Raw genomic sequence first — 17,495 nt, 5'->3', positions numbered from 1 at the left:
TCATGCATCTTGTGTGGCAACAATCTTATCATGTCCACCAAAACCTCAGGTGATGCAGTGCACTGCATTCCTACTCTACATCGTGTCCTCAATCATGATCTCACATCTATTGCCAGACATTCGTCACCATAGCATCCACCCATTGGGTGCACCTCACAGATAGTTCACATAACGTATGACTGTGTAGTATGTCCCAGCAGGCAGATTCCCCAAACTGCCACAGTTACAAAAGGATAATCCAAAAACGTTGCCCTGGTCGACAACTTGCTAAACATCCTCAGCATCCTGGATGTTGACGCCAGTATTATATGCCTTGTCAGCCACTTACATGACTTTACGGATCTCGTCAGCGACCTACCTTTATCATTATCATCACACCACAAGTATCAGAAGGCGAAATCAATTATTACCAAGTGTCTGTCACACCCTCTGACCAAAGATATCCATTACATAATCCGCAATGAGCATTTTGGTTCTAGAACGCCTTCTCAGCTCTGGTGCCACCTACATATACTCATGGATCGGTAAGTCATGCCTGACATCGCCATATGGATAATTTAGCTTGTTAAATTCTCACATGTACTACAGTTACAGCTACTGCTGGACCTCTCAGAGACCAAACTTAATCTGGCTGACCTAGCTCTCTGAATCATCTGCTTCAGATAACCACTACCGGCTGTTGCTCCAGTTACAGGAAATGCAGTTGGTAGCAGGGTACAAACTCCCACTCCACCACCTCACTTCAGCAGCAGGGGTTATGCGCAGTCAGCTACATCATAACAGAACAGTATGCTGCCACCTGGTGATCGATAGCCACTGCCACTGACTTTGCACAAGCCAACTCTTGTGCAAGCTGTTTCCTCCAGGCAGAGTGAGATGGATGGTGCAGTTGGCACACCTCACACTCCCCAACCAGCTTACCCATTGTGCTGATTTCATGCCACTTTTGGAGAGACAGCACGAATTTGTCATTCACCCTGTGCTTACTCAAATGCTGCACACGGGCTGGTCTAGACGCCATGGCTCACGACGACTCTTTATGCTGCTGTCAGATACAGCAGTTAGCCACCACATCCACATTACCCAAGAGTCTCTATATGTGAAGGACCTTGCGACTTATTTTCTCATCATTTCTCATCAACACCAGAGTAGAAGCCAGCATCGTTCCAACTGACCATCTGACCATTCCCTCCCCCCCCCCCCCCCCACCCCTATCTCGCACTCTCTTCCAGTGAAACTGTCTTTATATGCCTCCAATAGATTCATCATCGCCGAGCACAACACAGCTGAACTTCGAGTCAATTTCGTGCCTGACAGAGGGAGGAGTTTTGCTGGACTTTTCACAATCCCGATGTGACAAGCCAGTCATAGTCAGTGGCATCATAAAACTCTTTGATTTATCTCCTGATCTACAAACTGCTACTTTATTATATCATACTACTGGCACCCATATTTCGAGTTCGTACAGTCGTACGCTCACCAAAAAGTGACCTGTTTATTTCTCCTCTGTCCGAGTGCCCTTCATTGAATTCCCTTCTGGCTCCCATTAAGCGAGGTGGCGCAGTGGTTAGCACCCTGGACTCGCTTTCTGGAGGACGACAATTCAAACCAACATCCGAAAATCCAGATTTGGTTTTTCCATGATTTCCCTAAATGTCTTCAGGAAAATGCTGGGATGATTGTTTAGAAAGGGCACAGCTGATTTCATTCCCCATTCTTCCCTAATGTGAGCTTGTGCTCCATCTCTAATGATCTTGTTGTCGATGGGACGTTAAACAATTATCCCCTCCTTCCCCTCGCCCTTCTGGCTTCCCTACTTGTCGAGTTCATGGCCGAACGCTCATAGGTCGACACCTTACGTGCTCACAACAAGAAGCTAAAACACTCTATCAGCGAACCATTAGAGAACCTGTCGTGGACTCAGCATATACTGTAATACTGTAAAACCTCACCAGTTCAATTCGATGCACAACTCTGTCACCCTAACCACAGTCAATGCATCCCTGATGGAGCCTCAGCATTCAAATGTGAATGTTAGTGACATTCTTTGTCTCATTGTCTGTCTTACTACCCTGCAGTCCCACGTGATTACACCTTGTTTCTCTCATGTGTGTGACGAATGTTCATTTAGGGGCGATCACAAATGGTACTTGTGACAGGATTACCACCCAGCATATGCATAAAGTATGAAGAAGAGCAGATAGAAGGGGATGACAGTCTTAAATTACTGGGATTACAACTTGATAATAAATTCAGATGGGAGGAACACACCACAGAACTGCAGAAACGCCTTAACAAATCTGTATTTGCATTTAGAGTGTTAGCAGGTATAGGTGACATAAAAATGAAAAAGCTTGCATACTTTGCCTACTTTCATTCCATAATGTCATATGGTATAACATTTTGGGGTAACTCTTCAAGTCAAACAAAAATTTTCAGAGTCCAAAAGCGTGTAATATGTATTATTTGTGGAGTAAATTCACGGACGTCCTGCAGAAAACTATTCAAAGAACTGCCTATACTAACTAATGCCTCTCTATATTTACTCCTTAGTGAAATTTGACCTAAATAATGTATCTCTTTTTCCAACAAACAGCTCAGTTCAAACATATAATACCAGGAATAAAAAGGATCTGCACAAGGACTTAAAAGCAATTACTTTAGTTTGAAAAGGGGTCCACTACTCAGGAACACTCATCTTCAATAATTTGCCAGTAAACATAAAAATTTAGCTACAAATAAAGATCAGTTTAAAAGGAGCCTGAAAGACTTACTAGTGGCCAACTCCTTCTACTCCGTTGACGAATTTTTTAATAGAAGCAAATGATGTTTTGTATATACTCATACTATTAGTATTGTTATTTCAGCTTTAAAAAATTGACATGTTCTACATCCACGAGGATCCCCTCAGCAAGGATCAATGGAACGAAAAACTAATGTGATCTAATCTAACCACAAGAAAAGGCCATCCCAGGCATCACAAGGCTCACTGCCGTATGCTGCATAAGTTACGCCTTGCGAAGGCGATTGCCAATGAACTGCTATCCGCTATGATTGTATGACACTCATACAGTAGCTGGTTGTCCTCTATCTGTCTCGTGCTCAAGAAAGAAAGTGCATCCCTTTTGTGTGGGGACTATCACCAGCTTAATGCCTACACTACTATTGTCAGTTATCCCATTCCATACATCTAGGACTTCACGCATCTACTTAATGTGGCACAAGTGTTCAGTATCCTCGATTGTAGGAAGGCGAACTTGCAAGTTCTTGTATTTAGTGACAACATTTCAAAAACAGTGATCATTATCCCTTTTGGCCTTTTTGAGTTCTGTTTTATGCACTGAGGTCTCAAGGATGTGTCTCCGACTTGGCCATCCTTCACTGACACTATATTGTTCAGTCTCCCCTACTGTTATGAGTATCTTGATGACGTCCTCCTCTCCTTCTCTCCAGTTGAGGAACACGAGAAAGACAAGGCTCAGATTTGAGTAACTCTCACTGCCAATAGTGTCAAGATTAATCCCGACAAGTCGCAGCTTAACCGCACTAGTGAAACCTTCCTTTGTCACACCGAAACGACTTACAGCGTTTGTCTAACGTCTGATCGTGTTGAGTTTATTTGGAATCTACCCTCACCCACGAATTATCGTAATTTGCGTCGTTTTCCCGGCATGGTAAACTTTTATCTAAACATTTGTCACACACTGCCTCCATCTGAAACACGCCACCTCCATTCAGATTCCCCTCACAGAAGCTCTGGCTGGGAAGAACACCTCCAGGAAACACAAGGTTCCATGGTCAGAAGTAATCATCTAGGCATTCAACACACTATAGACAGCACTATCGAATGTTGTTATGCTAGTGCAAACAGTGCCAGGTGCACTGAATTTAATTTGAAGTCCTGCTTCCTCTTAATAATGATAAATTTTTACGACCATATTGACAGAGTGAATGACAGTGAGTTAATGAAAAAAAAAATTATTTCATTTCCAAATTAAAAAAACACCACAGTGTGGCTGGAAGAGACAAGAAGGGATCTAAGAAAACTTCACATCATAAAAACCATCATACAGCACAGGGAAAATTTCAGGCCACTGATCATTACCGCAAATTTTCCTATCGAAGAACAAAAACCGCAGTGTAGGAGGGTGGCGCTAAATAAACAGAGGCAGACAATCAGTCAACACAAGAAGAAAAAGACAAAGCTATAGTCTTAGGTTCTAAGCAGTCTATGATAATGAATGACAGAATTCTGTAATAAAAAAAATTAATCCATATACAACTAGCTTCCCCCTTTATTTGGAAGCACATGATGGTTTCTCCACAGAAAAGGCAATAGTCATTAGACTCTACACAGATGACAGCTTAGTGCTTCCACACTGAAGCCCCCATTTGCAGAGCAACTCTGTGTTTGTGCTTGGTAAATGATGTTAAATACATGATAAAACGCTGTATACATAATGACCCAACATGTCAAAGATGTTCATGAAGACTCTCTATCCAGTGGTGGACTAAAAGGGGGCAAAGGGGACGGCCTGCCCTGGGCCTCTCTTCCTGGGAGCTCTCGAGAAGTGGAGGCCCCCTAGGACCAGATAATTTTTTTTTATGAAATCACAAACAAGGCCAAAGTATGTTCAGTAAGGAAGAGGCAGTTTGGAGTTTGAGGTCCCAAAAGGGTGCGAAATACAAAATGAGGTATCTATTTACCTATAACCAGGCAATGGCAACCATTAATAGGCGTGTTTAGAATTTTTAAAATTATTGTAAAATGTTTTGTGAGCCTTAAGGCTAAATAATGATAACCAGCTGTCTCCTAGATGCAATTATTCCACAAAATTGTTTTTTGATACGTATGCCATTTACAAAGGCATACTACAAGCACAGCAGAGTCCCATTAATCCAAACTAATTGGAACCGGACCTTGTTCGCATTACCGATTTGTTCGGATTAGCCGGAATTACGGTGACGAGTTTCTAGAATGAAGTACACCAAACAGATAAGTAGGTACACCATGGTAACAAATGGGGACAAGTGTGGGAACAATGGCTCACTCTTACTCCCTGCCCTTGTTGTTGTGCGTTGTTGAGATCTTTGTAATGTCTGAGTCAGGGCACTGCCAGTTGGCTTGCAAAGCGGTTGGTTATGTTAGTTATCGATCCCTGGCACGTGTAACAGTTGTATTGTATTCGTTCAGGGGTAGTGGTGTACGTAATTTCGTCATGAGTAAACAGAAACATAAACGTTAACTCTCAAAGAAAAACTGAATGCTTTGAAGCGTATAGACAATGGAGAGAATGTATCTAAACTGGCAACGGAACTGGGTGTTGGTAAACCAACCATTTGTGATTGAATGAAGAACCGAGTGAAGCTTGAACAATCCTGTGCAACGTCTTCGGGAAAAACACTCGGAATTCGGCAGACTTTAAAGCAGTCCCAGTACGATAAGGTGGATGAAGCTCTTTTCCTTTGGTTTATGCAGGAAAGAGGAAGGGGAACTCCTTAAAGTGGAGCGCTTGTTGAGGAGAACGCTGTATGCCTGAACCATTTAAAGAATGGTGATGAATCTTTTAGTGCGAGTACGGGTTGGTTGGACAGACTCAAAAAACGTTATGGACTCCGCCAGCTATCAATTACTGGAGAGAAGCTTTCTTCTGACCGTGATGCAGCGAAGGAATGCTTGGATGAGTTTGAAAAAATGATAAGAAAGGGAAAGTATTATCCCAAACAAATTTATAACGCTGACGAGATTGGCCTTAATTTTAGGGCATTGCCAACAAAAAGCCTGGCATCAAACGCAGAAGACCATGCTCCTGGTTTTAAAATGTGCAAAGATTGTGTGACTTTAGTAGCGTGCAACAACGTTGCTGGTAACCACAAGCTGCCTTTAATGCTGATCGGCGGATCTGCTAGTCCCAGAGCTTTTAAAAACTGCAACATGAAGTCCCTGCCCATATATTATCGCAACCAGAAAAAAGCATAGATGGGTGGTAAGCTGTTCAAAGAATGGTTTCACGGCCAGTTTGTTCCCTCTGCTCGACTGTTTTCAAAGGAAAATCATTTGTGTAACTGCGCAATCCTTTTGATTGATAATGCATCGTCTCACCCCAGCACTGAGGAATTATATGATGGAGAAATTGTGCCGAAGTTTTTGCCGCCGAATGTTACTCCACTTCTACAGCCGATAGACCAGGATGTACTGCAAACATTTGAACTGATTTACAGAAAACAATTTTTAAGTATGCTGATCCTAGATGATAGCATTCCTTTAGTGGACAAAATGAAAAAGACCCAGGTGAAGGGTGTTCTTTATTGGGTCGCTGAGGCATGGCAGAATATTTCAGAAAATACTCTAAGAAAATCTTGGAGAAAACTGTGGACATCTCTTGAATTTCAGGACAACCTAGCTGGAAATTAAGAGGAAAATCTACTACCAATGATACAAACAATCCCTGGATGCGAATAAGCTAGTGAAGGAGACATAGATGAGTGAATGGCAGCGGACACTGATTTAGTTGCTGCTGTGACTCAAGACCAGAAAGAAGTGGACTGTTGTGACCGAAGTGACAATGAGCCTGAAAGCGACAAAGGAGATCTGGTGCCACACAGTGACGCAGCAGAAGGCCTTGACCTCGCGCTACGTTATTTGGGCCAACAGCACACTACTACACCTGCTGATTTGATGTTTATAAGACGATGGCGCAACTATGCGTCATATAACAGACTGTCTTCATTACGCCAAAAACCAATGACTTAGTTATTAAATGAAACAAGAAGTTTGCTGTTACCAGTCACCGTTTTATTTATTTCCACGACGCGTTTCAAAGGTTTAAGCCTCCATCATCGAATTTAGGCCTCTGAAACGCGTCGTGGAAATAAGTAAAACGGTGATTGGTAACAGTAAACTTCTTGTTTCATATAATGTCAATAACAGTCACGATAAAGCTTAAACTAAAATGTTCGCATTTAAAAATGACATAGTTTTTGTTATTTAAAAAGTAGGGATACAATGTCCACTGTATTTTAGTACGTTTAACAGCTTTTTCATTGTTCTGCATTTTTTAAACGTAATGTTTCCTTGCCAATTTTTTTAATACTTGTTTACTGTACTGTGTAAATTAAAATAGTGTGTACGTACAGCAATTTACCACACAGTTTTCCATACTTAGACTAATATTTTTCATGTTCAGATTAACCGAACTTTCAAATTACTGGGGTTCGGATTGGCGGGATTCTGCTGTACAGTTAAAAGTATGTGAAAAACTTACTAGCGATTTATTTATTTATTAACTGGAGTATTACGTTTTAAAAATTACTTTTTCGAAGGTTAAAGATAATTATTATGTAGTTTGCTTTAGGAACATGAAAATCCAACGAGATGAACTGGAGGATATGTCAAAAAATATTCAATAGCAGTTGCAAAAAGAAGGGCTGCACAATGCGTTGCTCAACGCTCAAGGTTATGACAGTTCCGCACTGTTGTCAGGCACATGAGCAGGTGTACAACAAAAAAATCTAAAAGTCAAACCAAAAGCTCTATCCAGTTCCTGCACTAACCATCCCATAAATGTCTGTGGAGTCCATGCTTCCTTATGTGTTTCCTCCAGCGTTACTTGTTTTGGAACTTTAGTGAAGAAGTTATATTAATTTATATTGTGTTTTACATATAGATGGGAATTACTTGTATCATAAACAGCAAAAGGTTTGAAACAGTTGTCCATTACTCGCTGCAGCGCTCATTACAATTGAGATAAAGTCACAGAAGAAAACGTGGAAACAGTTGTGACTACTTTGGAAGATATATAAGAACCGTCCAAGGGAAACCTTGATATTAAATTTGCTGCAAGCTTGCTCCTTCCAGTTACATGTGATTTTACCTTTTTGACCAACACCGAGATTTGGTACACAGTATTGGAGGAAGTAAATTTAGCCCAACAATATCTACAGTTTCCAAAAATGACTTTACTTAAACGACTCTCCAAATTAAAAGCCACGAATGGGGTTTTAGTGACCAGTTGAACAGCAATTATAGACAATGCTGTTACTTCTGGCAGGCAGCATGACGCTGATATCAAATTGATAGGCTCATTAAATAATTGATCATAAGAGTCACTTAGCCTGATGAACAACTTTTCTTTTTCGTTGCTCAGGTTACACTCACCAGGTAGTTCAAATGGGAATACCTAAATGGAAGAAGTTCTTTTCAAGGTATACTATTGAGAACCGTTATTTGAAACTGACCGCAGGTTTCTACTGCTGGCAACATCCATTGCGTGTTAGAAATGCAATATTAAAAACATGATCACAGTGACTATGTTACGGTCACTCAGCATAAGAAGTGGTCTTGGTTCTACAAATACACACAAGTCTAACTAACAATGTTACACTTTCTGGTAGAAATGCTGTTTGCTATTTGGAATGAAGTCTTTCCAGAACCTCAGAACCTAATGACCATGGTCATTCATCCTGTGTAAGTGTACATCATACCTGCACCTACCATATCATGCATCTTGTGTGGCAACAATCTTATCATGTCCACCAAAACCTCAGGTGATGCAGTGCACTGCATTCCTACTCTACATCGTGTCCTCAATCATGATCTCACATCTATTGCCAGACATTCGTCACCATAGCATCCACCCATTGGGTGCACCTCACAGATAGTTCACATAACGTATGACTGTGTAGTATATCCCAGCAGGCAGATTCCCCAAACTGCCACAGTTACAAAAGGATAATCCAAAGACATTGCCCTGGTCGACAACTTGCTAAACATCCTCAGCATCCTGGATGTTGACGCCAGTATTATATGCCTTGTCAGCCACTTACATGACTTTACAGATCTCGTCAGCGACCTACCTTTATCATTATCATCACACCACAAGTATCAGAAGGCGAAATCAATTATTACCAAGTGTCTGTCACACCCTCTGACCAAAGATATCCATTACATAATCCGCAATGAGCATTTTGGTTCTAGAACGCCTTCTCAGCTCTGGTGCCACCTACATATACTCATGGATCGGTAAGTCATGCCTGACATCGCCATATGGATAATTTAGCTTGTTAAATTCTCACATGTACTACAGTTACAGCTACTGCTGGACCCCTCAGAGACCAAACTTAATCTGGCTGACCTAGCTCTCTGAATCATCTGCTTCAGATAACCACTACCGGCTGTTGCTCCAGTTACAGGAAATGCATGTGGTAGCAGGGTACAAATTCCCACTCCACCACCTCACTTCAGCAGCAGGGGTTATGCGCAGTCAGCTACATCATAACAGAACAGTATGCTGCCACCTGGTGATCGATAGCCACTGCCACTGACTTTGCACAAGCCAACTCTTGTGCAAGCTGTTTCCTCCAGGCAGAGTGAGATGGATGGTGCAGTTGGCACACCTCACACTCCCCAACCAGCTTACCCATTGTGCTGATTTCATGCCACTTTTGGAGAGACAGCACGAATTTGTCATTCACCCTGTGCTTACTCAAATGCTGCACACGGGCTGGTCTAGACGCCATGGCTCACGACGACTCTTTATGCTGCTGTCAGATACAGCAGTCAGCCACCACATCCACATTACCCAAGAGTCTCTATATGTGAAGGATCTTACGTCATATCTTCTCATCATTTCTCATCAACACCAGAGTAGAAGCCAACATCGTTCCAACTGACCATCTGACCATTCCCTCCCCCCCCCCCACCCCCCTCTCACACTCTCTTCCAGTGAAACTGTCTTTATATGCCTCCAATAGATTCCTCATCGCCGAGCACAACACAGCTAAACTTCGAGTCAATTTCGTGCCTGACAGAGAGAGAGAGTTTTGCTGGACTTTTCACAATCCCGATGTGACAAGCCAGTCATAGGCAGTGGCGTCATAAAACTCTTTGATTTATCTCCTGATCTACAAACTGCTACTTTATTATATCATACTACTGGCACCCATATTTCGAGTTCGTACAGTCGTACGCTCACCAAAAAGTGACCTGTTTATTTCTCCTCTGTCCGAGTGCCCTTCATTGAATTCCCTTCTGGCTCCCATTAAGCGAGGTGGCGCAGTGGTTAGCACCCTGGACTCGCTTTCTGGAGGACGACAATTCAAACCAACATCCGAAAATCCAGATTTGGTTTTTCCATGATTTCCCTAAATGTCTTCAGGAAAATGCTGGGATGATTGTTTAGAAAGGGCACAGCTGATTTCATTCCCCATTCTTCCCTAATGTGAGCTTGTGCTCCATCTCTAATGATCTTGTTGTCGATGGGACGTTAAACAATTATCCCCTCCTTCCCCTCGCCCTTCTGGCTTCCCTACTTGTCGAGTTCATGGCCGAACGCTCATAGGTCGACACCTTACGTGCTCACAACAAGAAGCTAAAACACTCTATCAGCGAACCATTAGAGAACCTGTCGTGGACTCAGCATATACTGTAATACTGTAAAACCTCACCAGTTCAATTCGATGCACAACTCTGTCACCCTAACCACAGTCAATGCATCCCTGATGGAGCCTCAGCATTCAAATGTGAATGTTAGTGACATTCTTTGTCTCATTGTCTGTCTTACTACCCTGCAGTCCCACGTGATTACACCTTGTTTCTCTCATGTGTGTGACGAATGTTCATTTAGGGGCGATCACAAATGGTACTTGTGACAGGATTACCACCCAGCATATGCATAAAGTATGAAGAAGAGCAGATAGAAGGGGATGACAGTCTTAAATTACTGGGATTACAACTTGATAATAAATTCAGATGGGAGGAACACACCACAGAACTGCAGAAACGCCTTAACAAATCTGTATTTGCATTTAGAGTGTTAGCAGGTATAGGTGACATAAAAATGAAAAAGCTTGCATACTTTGCCTACTTTCATTCCATAATGTCATATGGTATAACATTTTGGGGTAACTCTTCAAGTCAAACAAAAATTTTCAGAGTCCAAAAGCGTGTAATATGTATTATTTGTGGAGTAAATTCACGGACGTCCTGCAGAAAACTATTCAAAGAACTGCCTATACTAACTAATGCCTCTCTATATTTACTCCTTAGTGAAATTTGACCTAAATAATGTATCTCTTTTTCCAACAAACAGCTCAGTTCAAACATATAATACCAGGAATAAAAAGGATCTGCACAAGGACTTAAAAGCAATTACTTTAGTTTGAAAAGGGGTCCACTACTCAGGAACACTCATCTTCAATAATTTGCCAGTAAACATAAAAATTTAGCTACAAATAAAGATCAGTTTAAAAGGAGCCTGAAAGACTTACTAGTGGCCAACTCCTTCTACTCCGTTGACGAATTTTTTAATAGAAGCAAATGATGTTTTGTATATACTCATACTATTAGTATTGTTATTTCAGCTTTAAAAAATTGACATGTTCTACATCCACGAGGATCCCCTCAGCAAGGATCAATGGAACGAAAAACTAATGTGATCTAATCTAACCACAAGAAAAGGCCATCCCAGGCATCACAAGGCTCACTGCCGTATGCTGCATAAGTTACGCCTTGCGAAGGCGATTGCCAATGAACTGCTATCCGCTATGATTGTATGACACTCATACAGTAGCTGGTTGTCCTCTATCTGTCTCGTGCTCAAGAAAGAAAGTGCATCCCTAATGTGTGGGGACTATCACCAGCTTAATGCCTACACTACTATTGTCAGTTATCCCATTCCATACATCTAGGACTTCACGCATCTACTTAATGTGGCACAAGTGTTCAGTATCCTCGATTGTAGGAAGGCGAACTTGCAAGTTCTTGTATTTAGTGACAACATTTCAAAAACAGTGATCATTATCCCTTTTGGCCTTTTTGAGTTCTGTTTTATGCACTAAGGTCTCAAGGATGCGTCTCCGACTTGGCCATCCTTCACTGACACTATATTGCTCAGTCTCCCCTACTGTTATGAGTATCTTGATGACGTCCTTCTCTCCTTCTCTCCAGTTGAGGAACACGAAAAAGACAAGGCTCAGATTTGAGTAACTCTCACTGCCAATAGTGTCAAGATTAATCCCGACAAGTCGCAGCTTAACCGCACTAGTGAAACCTTCCTTTGTCACACCGAAACGACTTACAGCGTTTGTCTAACGTCTGATCGTGTTGAGTTTATTTGGAATCTACCCTCACCCACGAATTATCGTAATTTGCGTCGTTTTCCCGGCATGGTAAACTTTTATCTAAACATTTGTCACACACTGCCTCCATCTGAAACACGCCACCTCCACTCAGATTCCCCTCACAGAAGCTCTGGCTGGGAAGAACACCTCCAGGAAACACAAGGTTCCATGGTCAGAAGTAATCATCTAGGCATTCAACACACTATAGACAGCACTATCGAATGTTGTTATGCTAGTGCAAACAGTGCCAGGTGCACTGAATTTAATTTGAAGTCCTGCTTCCTCTTAATAATGATAAATTTTTACGACCATATTGATAGAGTGAATGACAGTAAGTTAATGAAAAAAAATTATTTCATTTCCAAATTAAAAAAACACCACAGTGTGGCTGGAAGAGACAAGAAGGGATCTAAGAAAACTTCACATCATAAAAACCATCATACAGCACAGGGAAAATTTCAGGCCACTGATCATTACCGCAAATTTTCCTATCGAAGAACAAAAACCGCAGTGTAGGAGGGTGGCGCTAAATAAACAGAGGCAGACAATCAGTCAACACAAGAAGAAAAAGACAAAGCTATAGTCTTAGGTTCTAAGCAGTCTATGATAATGAATGACAGAATTCTGTAATAAAAAAATTAATCCATATACAACTAGCTTCCCCCTTTATTTGGAAGCACATGATGGTTTCTCCACAGAAAAGGCAATAGTCATTAGACTCTACACAGATGACAGCTTAGTGCTTCCACACTGAAGCCCCCATTTGCAGGGCAACTCTGTGTTTGTGCTTGGTAAATAATGTTAAATACATGATAAAACGCTGTATACATAATGACCCAACATGTCAAAGATGTTCATGAAGACTCTCTATCCAGTGGTGGACTAAAAGGGGGCAAAGGGGACGGCCTGCCCTGGGCCTCTCTTCCTGGGAGCTCTCGAGAAGTGGAGGCCCCCTAGGACCAGATAATTTTTTTTTTTATGAAATCACAAACAAGGCCAAAGTATGTTCAGTAAGGAAGAGGCAGTTTGGAGTTTGAGGTCCCAAAAGGGTGCGAAATACAAAATGAGGTATCTATTTACCTATAACCAGGCAATGGCAACCATTAATAGGCGTGTTTAGAATTTTTAAAATTATTGTAAAATGTTTTGTGAGCCTTAAGGCTAAATAATGATAACCAGCTGTCTCCTAGATGCAATTATTCCACAAAATTGTTTTTTTTGATACGTATGCCATTTACAAAAGCATACTAAAAGCACAGCAGAGTCCCACTAATCCAAACTAATTGGAACCGGACCATGTTCGCATTACCGATTTGTTCGGATTGGCCGGAATTACGGTGACGAGTTTCTAGAATGAAGTACACCAAACAGATAAGTAGGTACACCATGGTAACAAATGGGGACAAGTGTGGGAACAATGGCTCACTCTTACTCCCTGCCCTTGTTGTTGTGCGTTGTTGAGATCTTTGTAATGTCTGAGTCAGGGCACTGCCAGTTGGCTTGCAAAGCGGTTGGTTATGTTAGTTATCGATCCCTGGCACGTGTAACAGTTGTATTGTATTCGTTCAGGGGTAGTGGTGTACGTAATTTCGTCATGAGTAAACAGAAACATAAACGTTAACTCTCAAAGAAAAACTGAATGCTTTGAAGCGTATAGACAATGGAGAGAATGTATCTAAACTGGCAACGGAACTGGGTGTTGGTAAACCAACCATTTGTGATTGAATGAAGAACCGAGTGAAGCTTGAACAATCCTGTGCAACGTCTTCGGGAAAAACACTCGGAATTCGGCAGACTTTAAAGCAGTCCCAGTACGATAAGGTGGATGAAGCTCTTTTCCTTTGGTTTATGCAGGAAAGAGGAAGGGGAACTCCTTAAAGTGGAGCGCTTGTTGAGGAGAACGCTGTATGCCTGAACCATTTAAAGAATGGTGATGAATCTTTTAGTGCGAGTACGGGTTGGTTGGACAGACTCAAAAAACGTTATGGACTCCGCCAGCTATCAATTACTGGAGAGAAGCTTTCTTCTGACCGTGATGCAGCGAAGGAATGCTTGGATGAGTTTGAAAAAATGATAAGAAAGGGAAAGTATTATCCCAAACAAATTTATAACGCTGACGAGATTGGCCTTAATTTTAGGGCATTGCCAACAAAAAGCCTGGCATCAAACGCAGAAGACCATGCTCCTGGTTTTAAAATGTGCAAAGATTGTGTGACTTTAGTAGCGTGCAACAACGTTGCTGGTAACCACAAGCTGCCTTTAATGCTGATCGGCGGATCTGCTAGTCCCAGAGCTTTTAAAAACTGCAACATGAAGTCCCTGCCCATATATTATCGCAACCAGAAAAAAGCATAGATGGGTGGTAAGCTGTTCAAAGAATGGTTTCACGGCCAGTTTGTTCCCTCTGCTCGACTGTTTTCAAAGGAAAATCATTTGTGTAACTGCGCAATCCTTTTGATTGATAATGCATCGTCTCACCCCAGCACTGAGGAATTATATGATGGAGAAATTGTGCCGAAGTTTTTGCCGCCGAATGTTACTCCACTTCTACAGCCGATAGACCAGGATGTACTGCAAACATTTGAACTGATTTACAGAAAACAATTTTTAAGTATGCTGATCCTAGATGATAGCATTCCTTTAGTGGACAAAATGAAAAAGACCCAGGTGAAGGGTGTTCTTTATTGGGTCGCTGAGGCATGGCAGAATATTTCAGAAAATACTCTAAGAAAATCTTGGAGAAAACTGTGGACATCTCTTGAATTTCAGGACAACCTAGCTGGAAATTAAGAGGAAAATCTACTACCAATGATACAAACAATCCCTGGATGCGAATAAGCTAGTGAAGGAGACATAGATGAGTGAATGGCAGCGGACACTGATTTAGTTGCTGCTGTGACTCAAGACCAGAAAGAAGTGGACTGTTGTGACCGAAGTGACAATGAGCCTGAAAGCGACAAAGGAGATCTGGTGCCACACAGTGACGCAGCAGAAGGCCTTGACCTCGCGCTACGTTATTTGGGCCAACAGCACACTACTACACCTGCTGATTTGATGTTTATAAGACGATGGCGCAACTATGCGTCATATAACAGACTGTCTTCATTACGCCAAAAACCAATGACTTAGTTATTAAATGAAACAAGAAGTTTGCTGTTACCAGTCACCGTTTTATTTATTTCCACGACGCGTTTCAAAGGTTTAAGCCTCCATCATCGAATTTAGGCCTCTGAAACGCGTCGTGGAAATAAGTAAAACGGTGATTGTGACTTCTGAAATTTTCCCGGCGTATTTGTTCTTCTAATAATTTCCGGGTATGCAGCCGGATCCCGTCGACATTCTGCCACGATATTTCGGCCCAGAGACGTCCGGCCATCATCAGGTGAGTACACAACTACTGAAGAGCCCAGGTGCAGTCGCGGTATTTATACCGATTCTCGCGCACGTGTTGACATGCGCGGCATAGCCGAGTTGTACGTGCTGCCCTCGGTGGTGAAAGTAAAAGATCATCTAGTCATTGAGTATCGAATGACGCTGTCTATTCCGCTGTGAATGTATAATTTTAATAACAGGATTCCAAGTTTTATCCAGTTGAAAGCCGTTGTCACGATTTATAAGATTATCGGCAAGACGTATTTCCACTGATTCCTTGATTACGGAATCCCAAAATCCGGAAGCCGGAGCTAAAATTTCACATGTCAACACGTGCGCGAGAATCGGTATAAATACCGCGACTGCACCTGGGCTCTTCAGTAGTTGTGTACTCACCTGATGATGGCCGGACGTCTCTGGGCCGAAATATCGTGGCAGAATGTCGACGGGATCCGGCTGCATACCCGGAAATTATTAGAAGAAAACGGTGACTGGTAACAGTAAACTTCTTCTTTCATATAATGTCAATAACAGTCACGATAAAACTTAAACTAAAATGTTCGCATTTAAAAATGACATAGTTTTTGTTATTTAAAAAGTAGGGATACAATGTCCACTGTATTTTAGTACGTTTAACAGCTTTTTCATTGTTCTGCATTTTTTAAATGTAATGTTTCCTTGCCAATTTTTATAATACTTGTTTACTGTACTGTGTAAATTAAAATAGTGTGTACGTACAGCAATTTACCACACAGTTTTCCATACTTAGACTAATATTTTTCATGTTCAGATTAACCGAACTTTCAAATTACTGGGGTTCGGATTGGCGGGATTCTGCTGTACAGTTAAAAGTATGTGAAAAACTTACTAGCGATTTATTTATTTATTAACTGGAGTATTACGTTTTAAAAATTACTTTTTCGAAGGTTAAAGATAATTATTATGTAGTTTGCTTTAGGAACATGAAAATCCAACGAGATGAACTGGAGGATATGTCAAAAAATATTCAATAGCAGTTGCAAAAAGAAGGGCTGCACAATGCGTTGCTCAACGCTCAAGGTTATGACAGTTCCGCACTGTTGTCAGGCACATGAGCAGGTGTACAACAAAAAAATCTAAAAGTCAAACCAAAAGCTCTATCCAGTTCCTGCACTAACCATCCCATAAATGTCTGTGGAGTCCATGCTTCCTTATGTGTTTCCTCCAGCGTTACTTGTTTTGGAACTTTAGTGAAGAAGTTATATTAATTTATATTGTGTTTTACATATAGATGGGAATTACTTGTATCATAAACAGCAAAAGGTTTGAAACAGTTGTCCATTACTCGCTGCAGCGCTCATTACAATTGAGATAAAGTCACAGAAGAAAACGTGAAAACATTTGTGACCACTTTGGAAGATATATAAGAACCGTCCAAGGGAAACCTTGATATTAAATTTGCAGCAAGCTTGCTCCTTCCAGTTACACGTGATTTTACCTTTTTGACCAACACCGAGATTTGGTACACAGTATTGGAGGAAGTAAATTTAGCCCAACAATATCTACAGTTTCCAAAAATGACTGTACTTAAACGACTCCCCAAATGAAAATCCATGAATGGGGTTTTAGTGACCAGTTGAACAACAATTATAGACAATGCTGTTACTTCTGGCACAAAAAATGACTAATGATGAAGAAGATGGGCACATAAAACAATGCCAGGTGAACCAGTTCTTGACACCAGAATATTGATTCAAGAAGAAATTAGTCGATCAATGTTTGGAAGCAAAGACCAATTTATGTATCAATAGTAACAACGATGAAGGGTATCACTAAAATTTTTCAAATCATTGAAATGCTCCTGGTGATGCTCTGCCTAGCACTGGAGAATACGGTAGAAATTTGCAATGAATTTGAGAAAAAGCAGGTGCCACAGGAAACAAAAAGGCATCATAGTCATCTGCGTGGAGCTGATACAAGTGTGAACTTTGCTGCTAGATGGACAGCCCAAAAAGTCCTTCAGT

The sequence above is a fragment of the Schistocerca gregaria genome, chromosome 5 (assembly GCF_023897955.1).
Source record: "Schistocerca gregaria isolate iqSchGreg1 chromosome 5, iqSchGreg1.2, whole genome shotgun sequence".
Lineage (NCBI taxonomy): Eukaryota > Metazoa > Arthropoda > Insecta > Orthoptera > Acrididae > Schistocerca > Schistocerca gregaria.
The sequence above is the reverse complement of the archived record's forward strand: the minus strand, read 5'-3'. Positions refer to the sequence as shown.